We start from the raw sequence: 19,786 nt of genomic DNA on the forward strand, positions 1-19,786 counted from the left end.
CAAATTAGTAGTAACTAATTTAAAACAAAATTTTGTTTCAAAATGTCGAGAAAAAAATTAGAACGTAGGTTATTAACAAATTAATCCGGCTCTTTTAGTGCCTTTTTCCAAGCATGATATTTTTCCAGCAACCACTTGTACAAAATATTTTTACTTTTGAATTACAATTTTTCGTTGCTGTAAGCTGTCTGATTTTTTCCGGGGTTTTTGAATCACTATGAGAGGAACATTTACTATTGTTTTCACATTTTAAAGCAAATCGTAACATCAATAGGAATGGAACAATTTTTAATTTGTTACAGGAAAAATATTCGATTTGTTTTCTTCCAATAGAAAATAAAATTGTTGACTCTATTCAGACTGCTATCCCTGGAAATAAATATATTTATAAAATGAAAATAAGTTTCGCATTTGTGTGCATTTGTGCATTTTTCATTTGTTTGCACTTGCTAGCACATGTGCCCAAACAAATCTGTAGCTTTTGACGATTTAATTTCATGATGGTTAGGTTTTATTAGCCCCCAAGTGTTTTATTATTAACGAGATTTCTACTTACTCCATTGCAAGTAACGAATTTTTCTAGAAAAGTTTAAAATATGCATTATTTTAGTCAAAATTCATTTAAGTATTTGACTAATGTTTTTGTTTTTCATCAAAAGATCAAAAGAGAAATTCAAGATCTCATTAATTTTATATACACGTAATTTTAGTTTATAGTGGCTTGGTAGAAAGTTAAAAAATAGCACCTTTTGAATGCATTACGAACCAATCAATAAAAATCTAGCACTTTATGCTCAGGTTTAGGATTTAAGAGACATAATTAAAATAAATGTAAAATTCGTCAACAATTGATAAGATTATCTCCTCACCAGCGTAATTGAAAAGAGGGAGAAGAAATGCTTGACAAAAGTTGTAAAATCATACTTATTGCAGATTATTTTAGGTTTTGTCAAAAAAAAAAAAAAAAAAAAAAAAAAAAAAAAAAATAAATAAATAAATAAATAAAAATAAATAAATAAAAAAACTTGTAGAAAAACTGTATTTTGATGTTCAATTTTTATTTCTTTACTTCTTTTACTTTGAGAAAGTATCAATTTTTACTTGTAATGTTTTCCACTATAGTACTTACTGCGGCTGGGTGTTGTTATGGTTCGACATCGACTTTTTACACCTTGTAGCATGGGTTTGAACTTATCTCCAGTCTGTATTACCAGTATAGAGAAAACTGTCCGGATCCGCGCCACTTGCCTATCATGTTAATGATCTCTCAAGTGCCAATTAATTTCAAGACCTTACGAATTATTTAAATCTTTTTTTTTTCTTATTACTAGAGGCTTTACCTAATGCCTTTGGCCTAGCTCAATCTCTCGATATATAACCATTTCCGTGGCACTACTATCGGTGGAAATTATTACCACAAATATTTTGACGCCCAATTTCCCCATTAGCTGGATATAGAACTGTGGTAGGTATTTATTTTTTCCAAGAGTACTCAAAGCCAAACGAGCGCTAGAAAAAGTTTTTACACGCCGCATAATCTTACGACATGGCTGCTGTCGATTTTCTGCCTATTGAAAGTCCACTGACTGAAGCCAGGTTCTATTCTGTGCCTTTAAGCATAAGAAGTCAATGCTCTATCACTACTTCACTATTTCGTTGGTAAAAAACACAGTTTTGCATCGTGCTAACTGAAGTGCCTCCCTCAGGCGGATAACTGCGCTTTAAAATACAGGGTGAGCATAAAAGAATATCCCAGTTTTAAAAATTTATATTTCGTAAACCATTATATTTACCACTATTAATGATCAGTGATAATAAATATAAAATGTGAAAGTTTTTTTAAACGTTAGTAACTACTTAAACTAGCGCAGCCAGAAATTCCTCCGGGGGATGGGGGGTACAACATTCCTTACACCTGTAGTAACTACTGTATTAGGATTGGCAACAATGTTAAAACCAAGACCTCTGGGGATTGTTTTTAGCCCCCACCCCCCTTCGCTGTCCCATTGACATTCCGCAACGCTGGATTGGCCGTGCAGATGACGATGATGATTTATTCTTTATGCGTTGGAAAGCCATATCCCCAAACCTAACCCCATGTGATTTTTCTTTATGACGTTTCGTCAAAGACAGCGTATATACACCACCATTGCCTACAATATTGCAAGAATTGAAAGATCGCATGTGTGCAGCATTACGGAAAATTGACAGTGAAACACTCCAAAATGTATGTTACGTAGATGTGTGTCGCGTTACGAAAGGCGCACACATCGAGCATTTGTGAGTGAAAAAGAACTTTGACAGTTTATCTTTATTTTTAACTATCATTAATAGTTCTAAGAGTAATAGTTTATGAAATATGAATTTGTAAAACCAGGGTACTCTTTTATGGTAGCCCTGCATTAAATTGGTAATTTATTCTGTAGATTGTGGTGCCGAAAAAAAGAATATATCGTCGCCTCAGAGCAACACCAAGACATGTAATCCCAGAAATAACACTAAGATATCCTACTGTTGCTCTGAGGCGACGATATGTCAGTTCTGGGGAATAGACTAGGTCTGAAAATTCCGAGTAATTAAAAAGTGTCCAGCTAAGGGAAAAAAGCTAATGTCTGATGAACGGCTACACATTGAAAACCTTTAGATTGTACGTTACCCTTATGTGCAACCTTATTTTTTTTATGTGTAAAGTTAATAGTCTTTCTTTAGGCCACCTAGATACGAGGTAACTTTCGAATAGCTTTTGAATGGGTGGTTATTGTAACCTAGTAGAAAGGGGAAAAAAATCTCCCGGCATCCTTCGCACAACTCATTAGGCAACCCATTAGGCACACCGGGCACATGTGCTACCATTCTAATCCCGATGAGTTGAATCAATTTTTTAGTTGATTCACCTCAGCCAGACATTGCCAAGCGTTAGCTCTTCACGCGAGTAAACTTGTTGAGTGGAATCTGTACAGCCTTAACGGCATTGTGGAACAGCAGCTCCAATGAACTCGGCTTCTTAGAAGAAAAGTTGGATTAACAACTTTTGAGGCAACTTAGTTGAATTAACAACTAAGTTGCCTCGTGTGAGAACAGCGAAAAACGTCAATCAACTAACTAAAGAGCAACTTTTTCGGAAGTTGATTTAATAAAGTTGGCTCATGCGCAGTAGGCCTTAAGATACGTAATAATTTGATAACGACTAGTGATTTTCAGCGACTAACATTTTACTTCCACCAGAAATAAGGTAATATATATTAATATGTGTGTGTGTATGTATCTAATTTGAATTCTGACACTTTGAATTCGAATTATGTTTTTCGCAATCATGAGTTGCGACATGACCCTACTCATTGGAGGCTATTGTTTCTAGAAACGGCTCACATGTCCTCCCAAGCTTGCCCCTCCTCCTGGGCGGTTACGTGTGCGTATGTGTGTAAGGACTTGCTTGTGTGTGGGCGTGTGTGTATGTAGAAGTGTGTGTATGCAGGACATGGACGCCCCGGCTATGAGGTGGGGATTCCGGTGACAATGCTGCTAGTGAAGGCTAGGACCAGAGGAGCAGCTCCGTCCTCCGGTGGACTGCGGTGCTGCAGAGGCCCCTGGTCCATACTGAAAAAGGAACCGGACATCAAGGACGGTCAAATAAAAGCAATAAGCAAGCGTGATTGATCAAAAAATGTACTATTTTTTTACTATCCTTACAATTGATATTAAATACTATAGAATCACTACTACTCTATGTTTTTCAGAACAAAGTCTTCAGTCGACAACAATTGCTATCACGTAACCCAGACCTAATTCTTGCACAATTACTGCATGATGAACTGCGTGACATTACTCCAATAGTCATGTGGAATTTGTACATTTGAGTTGATAAATGCATGTTTTCAGGCCGCTGTTTACTCCTGCGGTTAGTATTATAAATAATTATTTTTCTAACTTTGATTATGTTATGATCGCTTCAACATTCTGAACGAATTTAACTGCAGTTCAGCCCAATTACTCGTCAATAACCTTTTCAGTTGTAATCTGCAGGATGATTATAAAGTTTTGCACCGATACAAGAAAAAAAAACTTTATATTTATACTTAATTCTTTCTTTATTTCGATCCTTATATTATCAAGTGTTTTTTTCCATTGACACAATATTAGCGAAAAGCATTTAGCTGGAGCAAACATTAAAAAATATAAATGCGTCCGCGAAAGAAAAAACTCCTAGGGATACTGCAAGGAGAGTTTCAAAGGTCAAATTTCTCCTTCCCTCCCCGAACATTTAAAATATATATATATTAGTTCTAATATGAGAGTTTTTATCCATATAAGAACTGCTGTGACCAAATTCTCACACCTGAGTAGGTAAATTCTGGCAGCACTAATACTTGGCGGGTAGTTGAAAATTGTCAAAGTTTATCAAAACTGCGAAAGGTACGATCGTAAAAGATGAAAAAAAGCTTTTTGAGACTAGGATCAGAATAAAAGCATAATTATGTTTAAATCTAAAGGAATCTTTTTTTTTTAAATTGAATTTTCTATACCATTGCAAGACCTTATAACCACTCTGCTTTTTGAGACTAGGATCAGAATAAAAACATAATTATGTTTAAATCTAAAGGAACCTTTTTTTTAAATTTGAATTTTCTGCACCATTGCAAGACCTTATAACCACTCTATTTTTTTGCTCGAAGTCTAACAAACGAACTAACTAATTTATTTTTAATTTAACTTTTTTATGGCAAAGAACAATTGACACATTTAAAACAAATAATAATTTCAAACATTATTTGTCTTTTCAACTCTTTTACAAATTAAATAAAAATAGTAATAAGTATTTTTTAACTAATTTTTTTGAGTTATTTCTGCTAACTTTCACATAGTAAAAAAAAAAACCTTGAGTCTAACACTTAAGAGATTGCGTTAGGCATTGAACATTTTTATTAAGCTGTCTGCGCATCAAGCTTAGACTGAAGTGAAGAATACCTTTTAGTGAGAAGAACCTCATTATTCTGATTGCAGTTGGCAACGGTAAAGATGACACAAACTTTTCCCAAGAGTGACCCTACTCATTACATGTTAAGCTTGATGTCGTTAAGCATAGTAAAGATGCGCATTAGAGAGAAGAGCTTGCACAAAACAATTAAAGTTAGATGCAATGATATTGTTTCTCGATTCGTCACCTAGGTAATTATTTGCACAGCAGAGTAATTAACAGCAGGAACTTCTTCTTCCAATATTCCTTAAAAGGATAGCTTTTCACTTTATAGTTACTTTGTTCCAAATAGCTTGAATAAAATTTATTACACACAAATGCGTTTCGTTGCCATTGTTTGCATTTAATGTATGGTTCAGACTTTCTATCATACCATTACGTTTAAAGTATTTTTTAGGGAAAAGGTGTTCGACTTTAATATATTCTGTATCGTAAAATGTCTTGATCACCCCAAAAGAAATAGGTAGCCAGGGTCTATTTATTAAGTAAGAAAGATTTTGACAATTTTTGATCTCCCCTCCAACCCCCTGGTAAGGGTGCGTAAGATATTTTCAAATCCCTCAGCCCTATTTTTACGTAACATTCCATTTCGTTTTTCAAAAATAATAAAATGATGTTTCAAAATGATCAGTTATGCTAAAACTCCCAGTTTAACGGAAATCAAAGATTTTTATTTTTCAACAAATAAGTATATTATTTTACTACTGTCAACTATAATTAACTGTTATTTTACTGCGCGTAACATAAACAAACATCTCAATATTGTCTAATATATACGAATCTTACATCAATGGAATCGTTATAAAAGTCACAATTATAAAATTATTTTTAAAAATCTTTTGATGTAAAGAAATATTTACTAAAAATTTAAAACCCGCACTGAATGTTTTTTTCGATATTTTTTCGTATATGATGCGATACAAATTAAAAACAAAATATGCCATACAATAGGGCGATTCTTATATTATATTTTACACGGTATATTCTTTGTAAAGCAAGTAAAAAACAGCTCATCCAAATAAGTTTTTTACCTTCCAAACGCAAATGAAGTACGATCTATGCAAAACCGTGCGATTTTTAATATAAACTATCGACTTGGAAAATATAACGTAAAAATTGGTTTGACCCCCCCCCCTCCTCCAAAGTACAGATACGTACAGATGTTTCTAACCCCCTCTCTCTTGGGACTTTTACGTAATAAATGAACACTGTGCAGCAAAAAAAAAAAAATCTTACGACGCTTTTCTTGTGGATTAAATGTGAAATAACTTCTTGCATTTAAATATGATCTCCGTTTCACCCCATAATCTGCCTTATGTGGATATGGTGCTCGGGATTTTTTTCTCAGTTTTCGAAAGTTTCCTGCACGTTATTTCTATTTGGAGAGGATGGTAGCACTATATTAACCGTTAACGTTTTTCTGATAGGCTAGAGAACTGAAAAGTTCAAAAGCAGGAACGTTTTTATCAAGAAGGAAGTCTTTGGCGTATTTAAAAAAAAAAAAAAATTAAATATCATCGGAAACGTGGTTTTTTTTCTGTAAACGTTTTTCATGTGTTTTTTAATGTATACTTTAGGGTAAAACCAGAGTATTTATAAGAGCCACATGTTCAAACATTGTTCACGTAGTAAAATAAAAATAAAAATAAACTTGGAAGTATTGCATATTGCATACGGGTCGCGTCGCAGATCGTGGGTAAAAAGAGCCTTCCCGTAATTTTTATATTTATTCAAGCAGATCTTGGGTAAAAAGAGCCTTCCCGTAATTTTTATATTTATTCAAACTACATTCACAGATACAACTGAGATAAACAGTTAAGTTAAGCATACTTATACTATAGTCAACGCATATTTAGAATTTTGGGGATGTACCGCTACCATTGTCTATCGCTATATCAATAAAAGATTAAAATCAATTTTTTATCTCGTGTTTGAAAGACCCAGTAGTTAATCGCCCTTCAAAATAAAGAAATAAATGTCTCATTGTGGATCAGGTGGTGGACTGCTACTTGATATTTTAGAGGCCATAATGAAGCAGTGAAATAATTTTTAAAATTTGAGCAAAATTCGTGTAATACAGAGTGTGGCAGAGAAACTTGTTGACTTGAAAAGTCAATAGAAGAAAAAGTGCTGCATATATCAATTTATTTCTTTTTATAAGATAGTGTATACATTCTGAATTTTTATTTTAACTAGATTTAAAAATTACATCGCGAAAATGGCGGCCCTCATTAATGCTACACTGATCTACCCTAGATTTGAAGTTTTGTAATCTTACGGCCATATCGACAGTTAATTTTGGCGATGGCTAGCCGGATGTTGCCCTTCAGATATTGCAATGTCCGGGGCTTGTCGATCTCAAATCGATCGTTTACAACGAGACCCTGCAAATTCAGAATGTACACGATATCTTATAAAAAGAAATAAATTGATATAGGAAATACTTTTTCTTTTATTGACTTTTCAAATCAGCAAGTTTTCCTACCACGCCCTGTATGATATACGCACATAAGAAGATTATCTTTAAGACAGTGGATATTAATTATATACCTATTATAACCTTCTATAAATGGGACGATCTTAAACGTTTTATTTATTTTTTTTTTAGAACTTAGCTTAGTTATTTTATCATACTTTGACGAATTAAAAATTATCCACTTTTCAGTTAGAGCTTTCGCAAAATTGATTATTTCTTACAACTCACTCCAACTTATACTTGCCACCCAACCCTCATCATCTTGTCAAACTTTAATATTATAGTACAATATTAAGTTTTAGCAAAACTGACAACACCGGACTCTGAAAAAAGGATGACTATTCCAACAAAACCCAGAGAAAAGGAGGGAAAAACTTCTACAAAAGTAAATTTAGTGACAATTGTACAGAAAAATAACATTTCGTGTAATTTATGAGCTAATACTTGAGATTCGATGCAGAAATTAGTTTTGTTTACCCGTCTTAAATGGCAGAAACAGTCTCTTAAACTTGTGAAACTACAATGACTCATTGTGAACACCCTCCCCCACTTTAACTAATTAACCTTTTCCACGCGTGGTTGATAGAAAAAACTAATCAACTTTTAAAAAAACATAAAAATCAATTGATGCACTGAAAAGCAAAGAGTTGTAAGTGGAGATTTTTAAGTTTTGAGTAAAACGCGTTTGAAGATAATTTCCCAGGTAGGCTTTCATTGATTCTTTTTCTAAATTATGCTGTACAGCAGCACCTACAAGGGCTACTAGTACTATCTCTTTCCCCAAGATAGAGGAGACGTTCACCTACCATTTGTATTGGTTATTTCCAAATATTTAATTTTGCCACTTACATCTCTTTGCTTCCCACTGCCTCAGTTTAGTCTAGGAGAGCTATCAAAATCAATGAAAAAAAATAAACATGTAAGGTGAGAAGGGGTTTAAAAGCTCACGCATAGCGAAAATAGTGGGGTATTTATTAATGGCACAATTCTTGTTCCTTAATACGTTTGTCAACGAATGGATAACATTTGCATTTAACATTTTCCAATAAATTATCCAGTCATTTTCAAACACTTAGCAACGCATCTAAAATTAGGACACTCCCAGCAATTACAACAACTGCCTGTGAGATTTTAATATTCATGTTTCAACAGAGGCAAATGAATTCTGTCGCCAGACTTTAGCACGAAACCAGAACTCTTAAGTGTATGAAACTGTTTTAATGACATGCGTTGAAAATTCAGAGTTGACCAGGAACTATCATACGAATTTGAATAATGGATTATATGTGATGCAAACCGTATCAACTATCATTCTAATAGAAAGGCAATTGCATATTACAAAGGGCTAGCATTGTCATCAACATCTTCAAAGGATGCAGGGATAAATAATTCCCTTTTAGTCTCAAACCAATGTGAGTTATCAGCAATAGTAATAAAAGGCTACTTAATTGTTCCTCGGTTTTCCAGCTGTGCACATGACAAAGCCTAAATGGGTCGTTCTCCGGAATGTGCAACTTTTGAACAAAAATATTTTTCAATTTCAAAACCGTTTTTTTTTTTTAAATCTTACATGAAATTGTTATTTACTAGAAGCAACCATAAGCAATGGCCCAGCTAATTTCGAATTATTTTTCTCATAAATAAAAAAATAACTTGTTCACGGAAATTAAAAATAAAAAAGAAAACAACTTTTAGTGTTTGAAAATAGAGGCCAATTTAGTATCAAAGTAGTAATTTTGTTAATTGTGCAAAGAATGCGCCCTTTTTTATTAGTCTGAATCTAATTTTAAGCTCTCTTAATTAAAGCACGGCTTAAATTTTAGTTATCCTTTTAATTAAAATTTGTGTTAAAAATAGTACAGAACTAATATATTTCCAAATTAGTAAATTTGAGAATATATACTGGTAATTTTTAATTTTGATAGACTGCCTAAAAGTGGAGGTATTTGCCCACCATCATTAATTTGTTCTCACCTCAGAAATAATGACATTCATAAGTTCTATCACGGAGGTGAAGAACTTTCCATTTATAGAGGCCTAATAAATACATATTTCAGTGAATTCTTCTTCGTTGCTACAATCTACACATGTTAAGCATATGAAAACATGTGCACTTTTTTTTTTTACATTAACTTACATCTCTGAAATTCAATTGCACGGAGCTGAGAGTTCCCAATAACCACACTTGGTTTTTGAAAACAAAAGCTATCTTCTTTTTTTTAACAAAAATCTCACAACTTCTTTATGGGCTGAAAATAAACAAGGGGGCTCCCTTGTATCATGGGAAATAAAATGCGATGTCATAATGCCAATCTGTTTATGAGAAATGGCCTTTTGTGTTTGGGTAACGGAGGTGAGAACTTATTGTGTGACATAATTCCTTATCCTACAAAAACGAACTAAAACATAAAAAACCTTAAAAAAAATAAATGTGCTTGAAAATTAGTATTTTAGACACTTGTGAAAGTAAAAATACATAAATAAATATATACTTTTAATTAAATAAGTTATTAAGCAACATAAACAGTCCCACTAGGTGTATGACATGCCACGGAGGTGAGAATTCACAGGTGTATGACATGCAACAGAGATGATAATTCACATGTTGTGAACAAAAATATATTAATATATTTTTGATTGAAGTTAAAAAACATTGTTAAATGAATTTTCTTTAAGTTTTTACTGTAAAAGGCGTGTGACGGAAAAGTTACACTTTTTTAAGAATGACCCATATAATCAGAAGAATGACCCATATAATCTATAATCAAAGACAGACGAAAATTGCAAAATCATTGGCACCAGGAAAAAGATTTAGGCACCAGACAAATTATTTATCAGATTTTATAGGAAAATTTCAGTGTAACAGGCTTTCAATGTAGCAAGATAGAGGGTCGCTCAGAAGAAAAATAAATCTCGAAAGTATTTACTTTAGGCACTTGGGTGCTCAAGATTTTACAGACCCTGTCTAAAACTAAATAGATTTAGTCAGAGTTTTGTCATATGTTTGTGCGTCTGCGAGTTGATTTAGTTCTTAGCTTTTACTATTACACGCACACACACACACACAAGATGTTTTTCACCCATTCTTCAACAAATGTTTAACGTTTCAACATACATAATACAAACTCGTGCATATACTTTTAGCAATAAATGCGTTTTATCCGTTTATTGGTTGATGTTCTTTGAAGCAAATAGCTTACGACACTGATATAGTCGCGATCTAATGATTTGACTTCCAATCTGCTGAGACTTAAAACAATCCGTTAAAAGAGAGATGGGGGGGGGGGGGCAGTGTGCGATAGTAATTACTGGTGTCGTCAATATCTAAAAAAAATGTTTTCTTTCAAGTGTAATGCAAACGAGCTCCTACAAGATCAAGCATCAAGCTCACAGATCCACACTATATATTCTATGTCTGCCCTTCAACTGATCCAATTGCGTTCCTTTCCAGTCCAACATTTTCCCTTTTCTGAATAACTTTTCCTTTTCAAACCGTCGACTTTTGCATTGAAAGGGGTAAATAAAAATGGGAATATTCAGTAATTAAGCAAAATAACCAGTAAAAAAATCAAGAGTGTTCATAATTAACTTTATAAGCGTTAAAATAGAATAGCCAAATAGAGTTTGCGCATATATGCAATTTAAGAATGCATAATTATTTATTAAAGCGAGGTATTAAGTCCTACAGTGATGGTAAAAAAAAATTGCATCACCCGCTCCGCAAAGAGGAATATCATCCCGACAGCATTCAACGCACAGTCAAGCATCGTGTATCCCAGATGATTTGGGGATGTATTTTTGATCAAGGAGTTGGTGGGCTTCACTTTGTGCAAGTAACAGTAAACACTCAGGTGTATATTGCCATTTTGGAGGAGAAATTGCTTCCTACTATCCCGGACCACTTTACTTCAGTTCCAAACGTCATTTTCCAGGATGATTCGGCTCCGTGCCATAGGGCAAAACTGGTAAGTAACAATTTAAAACCTTTATCCTGCCATTAGATTTAAATTGAAATGAGATTAAGTTATTTTTTTCTCTAAACTCACACGCAGGTTCAGAAATGGAAAAATGAGTATGGGGTCAACAGTTTGACTTGGGCCGGAAACAGCCCCGATCTATGTAAACAATTATTGGATTCCTGTTGTTAAATGTTTATTTCATAAGTTTTGCAGAATTTCACATACATTGATCGTTAATCGGTCAACCAAAACTTATCACATAATCCCAGTGTTGTGAAAATGTGAGGATGATGCAATTTTTTTTACCAGCACTGTACATCATGCGTCGTTGTTTGAAGTATTTCTCTATTTTCCCTTTTGGGGCATGTTATTATTTTTCTTAAGATGAGATGTTTCTTCACGTTATTTTTGTTCAGACAACGTTTGAGTCTATCTTATTTTACCAAATTAGATTTTGATACATGCATTCTTGATTCTAAGTTGCAACTTTTGCCTTGAAAGGTAAATTACTTGCGTTCACATTGCAAATTACAAACAGGTGTTTTTAATTTGAGTCAAAGTAATACGCCACTTACCTAAATACTGCATCATTTTAACTTTTTTCGCCACAGAAACAGTACTTTTCTTTTGCTATAAAGCTACCATATTGTATGCAAGCATTCCAGATAACTTATGTTCTCTGTTTAAACTTCTGCTGTCTACTTGGGGTATCTCGCCTACTGGGTCAACTCACCTAGAGGAGATGCCACCATACACACTATAAGGACACAAAAGCTAATGAATCACCATTAAACGAAATCATACAGCAAGTATAAACGCACGTAAGGTATAAAATAGGTAAAAAGAGGATCATTTCAGAAATTTAAAATACAAAGAATTTAAAAAAAAAAGAAACTTTAATTTTATTCACATTTAACTGGTAAGGGTTAGGGTTTTTTTTTCTTTTTTTTTGTGACGTAACAGGTGAAGTAGTGTGCATGTAACCCCAACGATACATACAGAGTGTCCGAAAAGTCCTTAATATATTTTACAAATTCATAGAAATGCTACAAATTGTTGTATGAATTTGCAGTTTGCTCCATAATGTTTCGCAGTCTCAAGAATTCTTTTTATAACGTAGAAAAAAAAAAAAAAGAAAACGTAAGTTATATGTAATTAAAATTGAAGAATGTGTCGTCGTAGTAATAAAAACAAATGTAAAGTAAGGTGTTTAATCATTTAATTAAACGGAAATCAATACCTTTTATTACTATTAGTGTGGACATAGTTGAACTTGAGTACCGTTTAGATATGGCTCGAGCAACATACGGTGATCACATTGCACTCTGGTAACGAAAGGTACTGCTTTGATTACCAGAGTTCATTGGAAGCATTATTGGAGAGGTTTGATGTAATGATTGAACAGCTCACATGACCGTTGTTTTCTTACTGTGACGGTGCAGTCGTCAATGTAAGTTACAAATAATTACAATTTTTTTCTTCTTGCTTTTCTATGAAATTTTGAAATGTTTTGTGGATTTTCCGACACTCTGCACATTTTTTGAGCATTCATTACGATCTATAAAATTAAAACAGGAAAATATTTAATGTTCTTTGCATAGATTATTCATATAAATATTGTTACAAATCCTGTAAATAGTAATTATTGTAGTAACGTAACCTGTAAATAGTTTCCCGTAATGAATATACAACCCCTTTTCATTCCGCTAAAGTATACGATCCCCTATTTCCTTTTCTTTTCATTGATAAAATTTGATAACGGTCTACTCATTTCGGGAAGCAGAAAGAATGTTGTGGAAACTTCTTCGATGTTTACAAAGGCGTCCTGCGTGATAAAAATCAGAGTTTCGATTGAGATTTCGAACTGAGAGCGTATTTGCTCTGTTTATAGCGAGGCATTTCGCTGTGTTGTTTTCGTATTTGGAAGTAAATACGTGTGTAACCGTTGAGTTTATGGTGTTGAGTGATATTTGCTTAATTGCTGATGATTAATTTAGCAGTTGTTAACGATTTCTACTGCACATAGTGTAAATAAAGCTCCTGTGTTTTTATCAAGAACTGTGTCTTCATTTCAAGAAAGTGGAAGTCGCACCGAATCCGTTACAATTGGTGCCCAACGTGGGGCTTCTTCTGGACTTTCTTGGAGTAAGTGTGACTTGACATTTTTTTTTTCATAAAGACTGTTTGAATTTATAGACTTTGTTTTTATGGTGATTACTCGCGCAATGGATGACCAATTAAAACAACTTCTGGCAGCAATTAATGCTGTGAAAAGTGACTTGACCGAAAGTTTGGCGGCTAATCAAGAACAATTAAAAAATGATATGGCGGCTAATCAAGAACAATTAAAAAGTGATCTGACTGCAAGTATGTTGGCAAATCAAGACCAGTTAAAAAGCGATTTAACGGTGCTGAAAAAGGACTTAACGTCTAACCAAGAAGAAAATAAAAACGACCTTATTTCGGTAAAGACTGTGATGGAAAATAAATTTAATGACATAGAGCATCGAGTTGATGCTATTGAAGAAAAATTTGATACCGTTGAAAGCCGATTCAATGCTGTAGAAAATAAATTTGAAGAAGAAGATAGAAGATTTCATCTACTTAAAGAAGAGATCTTAAAGGACGTGGAAAGGAGATTGGCGACCGCGGAAAGCAGCGCTGTACAGTTTGGCGCTCCCACATTGGTTGCTCGGCCGTCCATTAAACTTGCCATATTTGATGGGAAAACTTCGTGGCAGGTTTACAAAACTCAATTCATGATAGTGGCGGAAGCGAACGGATGGGACTCTGCTACCAAGGCCTGTCATCTTGCAGCATCCCTGAGAGGTGACGCAGCGGACATTCTCCAGACCCTTCCGGACAGCCAGCGCCTGGATTTCGCCGCCCTCACATCTGCGTTGGAGCTTCGCTTCGGTGAGAAGTGCCAGAAAGATTTCAGCCGACTCCAGTTGAAGTCCCGTTTCCAGAAAACCGGGGAAACCCTGCAAGAGCTAGCGGCGGACGTCGAGAGACTGTCTCATCTTGCTTTTTGCGACTGTCCTGCGGATGTTTGAGACAACCTGGCACTCAACTACTACATCGACGGGGTTCGAGATCCGGAAATCCAGAAAGCTCTTCGGATGGCGGATGTCAAAGACTTGAATTCTGCTGTTGTGTATGCGATGAGATACGAGGCCGCCCAAGAAGCAACCCGTGTGGATCGCCATCTAATCCGGACTCTGGAAGCTGAGGAGTCTGATTCCAGGTCGTCCCATCTCGCGGAACTTGAGAGACAACTCGGTGACTTGGCAAGACATCTGAACAGCATAACAGCCCAAAAGAAACAAGAGCAGAAGTGCTGGAAATGCGGTAGTGAAGGGCACCTGCGAAGGAGTTGTCCTGCTCGCCAAGCTACGCGAGGGAAAGAAATCACCTCCACCAGAGCTCTGCAGATTTCCTCTACTAGTAGTGGCAGTGATGGACTTTTCATTTACGCCCATGTAAATGGGAATCCTTGCAAACTGATTGTCGACACTGGAGCCAATGTGACAATCGTTAGGACAGGCGTGGCTCGTGAATTTGGATTGAAACTGTTGTGGACATCGCCGCGTAAGTCTCCAGACTGTGACAGGCGACAAAATTGAGATTGAGGGTAAAGTGGACTTGGAAATAGTGTTCGGGAATGCCACCTACCATCATACGGCATTCGTTGCGGATATCACGGACCCCTTCATTCTCGGATTGGACTTTTTAAAGAAATACGACTTCACCCTTGACTTCAAGACTAATGAACTGCTCTCGATGAGAGAAGACATAGCCATCTTCTCACGTTGAAAATGATGTAAAATCCGCTCATCAAATAATAGCCCAAACAGATTTATGGATTCCCTCAAGGTCAGAATCAGTAATACCTGGCTCCATTGAAGAAAGCAATAGTTTTCGATTTGGACTCATTGAATACCCTAACCTAAGCAATAGCCTAAAGGAAGTGCTGGTGGCATCTACGCTTCTGGACCTTTCTAAGGTTGTAATTCCTGTGAGAGTCGCCAACGTGAGTGAAAGGCCAAGGAATATCCGAAAAGGTGAAGTGTTGGCAACTTGTACTCCAATAAACTGCATCATTAGAAGAATCAATTCCCCCGAGACTGTGTCTTCCGAGTCCTTGACATCGAAGTTAATTGGGAGTGCGTTATTATCGAAAGATCAAAGAACTGCTGCGGAACAATTGGTGGACGACTTCAAGCATCTGTTTTCCTCTACATCGGAGGATGTTGGCCGTACGAATTTAACGCAGCATAGGATTTACACTGGAGAACACCTCCCTATTAAACAGCATCCAAGACGACTACCGTTCGCCAAGAAGGAAGAGGTTGAGACCCTCCTGAAAGAGATGAAGGAGAACGATGTAATCGAACCCTCATCCAGTCCTTGGGCGTCTCCCATAGTCTTGGTCCGAAAGAAAGATGGCTCCACCAGATTTTGTGTCGATTACCGACAGCTGAATGAAATCACCAAGAAAGACAGTTACCCTCTTCCACGTATAGACGACACCTTGGACACTCTTTCCGGACACAAGTGGTTTTCGACCCTGGACTTGAAGAGCGGCTACTGGCAGGTTGAGATACACCCTGATGACCGAGAGAAGACAGCGTTTACAACTGGACAAGGCTTATGGCATTTCAAAGTGATGCCCTTCGGCCTCTGCAATGCACCAGCTACGTTCGAGCGTCTTATGGAGACAGTGTTAAGAGGACTTTCCTACGAATCCTGTCTGATCTACCTAGACGATATCATCATCGTGGGACGCAGTTTCGAAGAACATCTGGCAAATCTTAGGAAGGTGCTGGAGAAGCTTAAGGAAGCTAATCTGAAGTTAAGCCCGTCCAAATGTAATTTGTTCCGCCGGGAAGTGAACTACCTTGGTCACATCATCTCTTCTGAAGGTGTACAAACCGATCCAGAAAAGGTATCTGCAGTCAAGAGTTGGAGTCGTCCCGAAAACATCCATCAGCTGCGAAGTTTCCTGGGACTCTGCACGTACTACAGGAAGTTTGTAAAGGGTTTTTCCAACATTGCACGACCTTTTCATAAGCTGACGGAGAGCAAGCAAAAGTTTGAATGGTCCAAAGAATGCGAAGATGCATTTCTACGACTGAAGGAGGCTTTAACATCAACGCCTATCCTCGCCTATCCTCAGCCTGAAAAATCCTTCATCCTGGACACTGATGCTAGCCACGAGGGCATCGGAGCTGTTTTATCCCAAGAAATTGACGGCAATGAACATGTCATCGTTTACTGGAGCAAATGCTTATCAAAGTCGGAGCGAAATTATTGCGTCACCAGAAAGAAGTTACTTGCCATAGTGAAAGCTGTAGAACACTTCCATCATTACCTCTACGGCCGAAAATTTCTGCTTCGGACAGATCATGCCTCATTAACTTGGCTTTTGAACTTCAAAAATCCGGAAGGCCAGATAGCCAGATGGATACAGCGGCTCCAGGAATATGACATGGAGATCAAGCATCGAAAAGGGTTATCTCACGGTAATGCTGACGCTTTATCAAGGAGACCCTGTCCTGAGAACTGCCACTATTGTTCCCGAATCGAGAAACAGTATGGAACGACTAGCCCTACCGCCTATCAGGTGATAGTGACTCCAATATCATCAGAACCTGATCCATTGAGTGACGACCAAGTTCGAAAAGATCAACTTGAAGACCCCGACATAAAACCAATTTTGGAGTTCATGGAAAGTGACAGTCGACGCCCTAGCTGGCAGGACGTTTCCATCTTCAGTCCTGCAACAAAAAGATACTGGGCTTTACGGAACTCACTCCATTTACGGAACGGCGTACTGTACCGAAAATGGGAATCTGATGACGGCATTTTGGTGTCTTGAAAACCCTCAATAAAGTTCGGGAGCGCTTCTTCTGGAGCAAGGCGAAGGATGACGTGGAGAAGTGGTGCCATTCTTGTGACGCTACATCTGTATTGTTGCTACATCTGTACAACGTTGGAGCTCCTTTCGAACGAATTGGGATCGACATCCTGGGTCCTCTACCAAAAACTGCTGATGGGAACAAATACATTCTTGTTTCCATCGACTACTTCACCAAATGGCCGGAAGCATATCCCATTCCAGATCAAGAGGCTACCACCGTAGCAGAGACTCTAGTCCAACATTGGATCTCGAGATACGGAACACCTTTGCAGATTCATTCCGATCAAGGGAGAAATTTCATCTCTGCTGTGTTTAAGGGCCTATGTCAAATTCTCGGAATTGAGAAAACTAGGACAACACCACTACTAACACAAGCGGACGGCATGGTGGAGAGATTTAACCGCACAATCCTGAATAATCTCTCTCTTATGGTCTCCAGAAATCAACAGGATTGGGACAAGAAGCTACCTTTGTTCCTTCTGGCCTACCGCAGTGCTGTCCACGAGACTACCGGATATGCCCCATCTCAGATGCTCTTCGGACGAGAGCTTCGGCTACCTTGTGATCTCGTCTTCGGTCGTCCTCCGGATGCGCCTGCATCGCCTGAGGAGTACATCCAGGATCTCCAGGCCCGGTTGGAAGACGTTCATAACTTCGCACGAGAGCGAATCAACATCGCGGCGGAGAAGATGAAGACCCGATACGACACAAGGTCTACTGGACATGAATTCAACGAAGGCGATAAGGTTTGGTTATGGAATCCCATCCGACGGAAAGGTCTGTCACACAAATTGCAGTCGCATTGGGATGAACCCTACAAAGTCCTTAACCGACTAAATGACGTCGTAGTGAGGATCCAAAAATCACCTAATGCAAAACCTAGGGTTGTGCATTATGATCGGTTAGCCCCATACTATGGCCATAGTTCATGAGTATTACGTAAACAACCATGGTTGATAACATAAAAGTTGTAGATAATTTTTGCTTTTAATGTTTAGTAATATTTCTTGTTGTTATTGTGTTTCCTATGCATTATTGGTTATTATTTAATGTGTGTATTTGTAAACTTGTGATAGAAGTTTGGCACCCTTTCTGGGGATTGTACTGCCCGGGACGTGCAGTCCTTAGGAAGGGGGCAGTGTTACAAATCCTGTAAATAGTAATTATTGTAGTAACGTAACCTGTAAATAGTTTCCCGTAATGAATATACAACCCCTTTTCATTCCACTAAAGTATACGACCCCCTATTTCCTTTTCTTTTCATTGATAAAATTTGATAAAGGTCTACGCATTTCGGGAAGCAGAAAGAATGTTGTGGAAACTTCTTCGATGTTTATAAAGGCGTCCTGCGTGATAAAAACCAGAGTTTCGATTGAGATTTCGAACTGAGAGCGTATTTGCTCTGTTTATAGCGAGGCATTTCGCTGTGTTGTTTTCGTATTTGGAAGTAAATACGTGTGTAACCGTTGAGTTTACGGTGTTGAGTGATATTTGCTTAATTGCTGATGATTAATTTAGCAGTTGTTAACGATTTCTACTGTACATAGTGTAAATAAAGCTCCTGTGTTTTTATCAAGAACTGTGTCTTCATTTCAAGAAAGTGGAAGTCGCACCGAATCCGTTACAATATAAACTGTACCATATGAAACATATATATGCCTATAACGCATATGTATGTTACTTGCGATAGATGTATACATTGCAAAATCTTTCAACGCGAAAGTCCAACTCTTCTCGTTTATAATGCCCCCCTTCCCTATCTCACTAGTTAAGGGTTAAAAACTACTTTACTGATTTTCAAAAGTCTAATGATAGTTGAATAAAACTAAGGTTTTGTTTTGAGTTATTAACCCCTTTTGATATCCAGATTCATAACATCAAGTCAGTGGCATCTTTTGTTTTTACTGCTTACTACATGGTACTAAAGGTATTTTTTCATAATTTTAAGCAATTTTGCCTTATAATTTATTAATTACTTCGGTCTTCTCTTCTGCTTTCTAATGTCTTTAAGTGCAAATAAAAATAAAAACAACTGTTTATTGGATTATTATTTAATATTTTTAATCTATAAGCATTTTTAATTTAATGCATGCAAAACATTTAAATGTTTCTCTTTGTATGATCTTAATTTAACTATATAATAAAACAAATTCAAAGGATTAAATTAAAAAGGTGAAAATTTGTCAACATTCATGAAACTATACATATTCATCTCGCTGTATGTTTTCGAGTTATTTACATTTCTTTCCGAAGACCATTTTTCCAGCCTAAAAGTATTTCAAAAGAAATTTAAGCATTTTAATCAAAAATAATTTATAATCCTATTTAAAGTTTCATTTACAAATATTGATCAGAACATGACGTAAGCATGGAAAAATGTTTCGAAAGCTTTTTCAACTGAATTGAAAGTTGTTGAAGATTTCAAAAATCCTCTAGCTAAAATTAATTAATAA

Source organism: Uloborus diversus, chromosome 7, assembly GCF_026930045.1.
Source record: "Uloborus diversus isolate 005 chromosome 7, Udiv.v.3.1, whole genome shotgun sequence".
Classification (NCBI taxonomy): Eukaryota; Metazoa; Arthropoda; class Arachnida; order Araneae; family Uloboridae; genus Uloborus; species Uloborus diversus.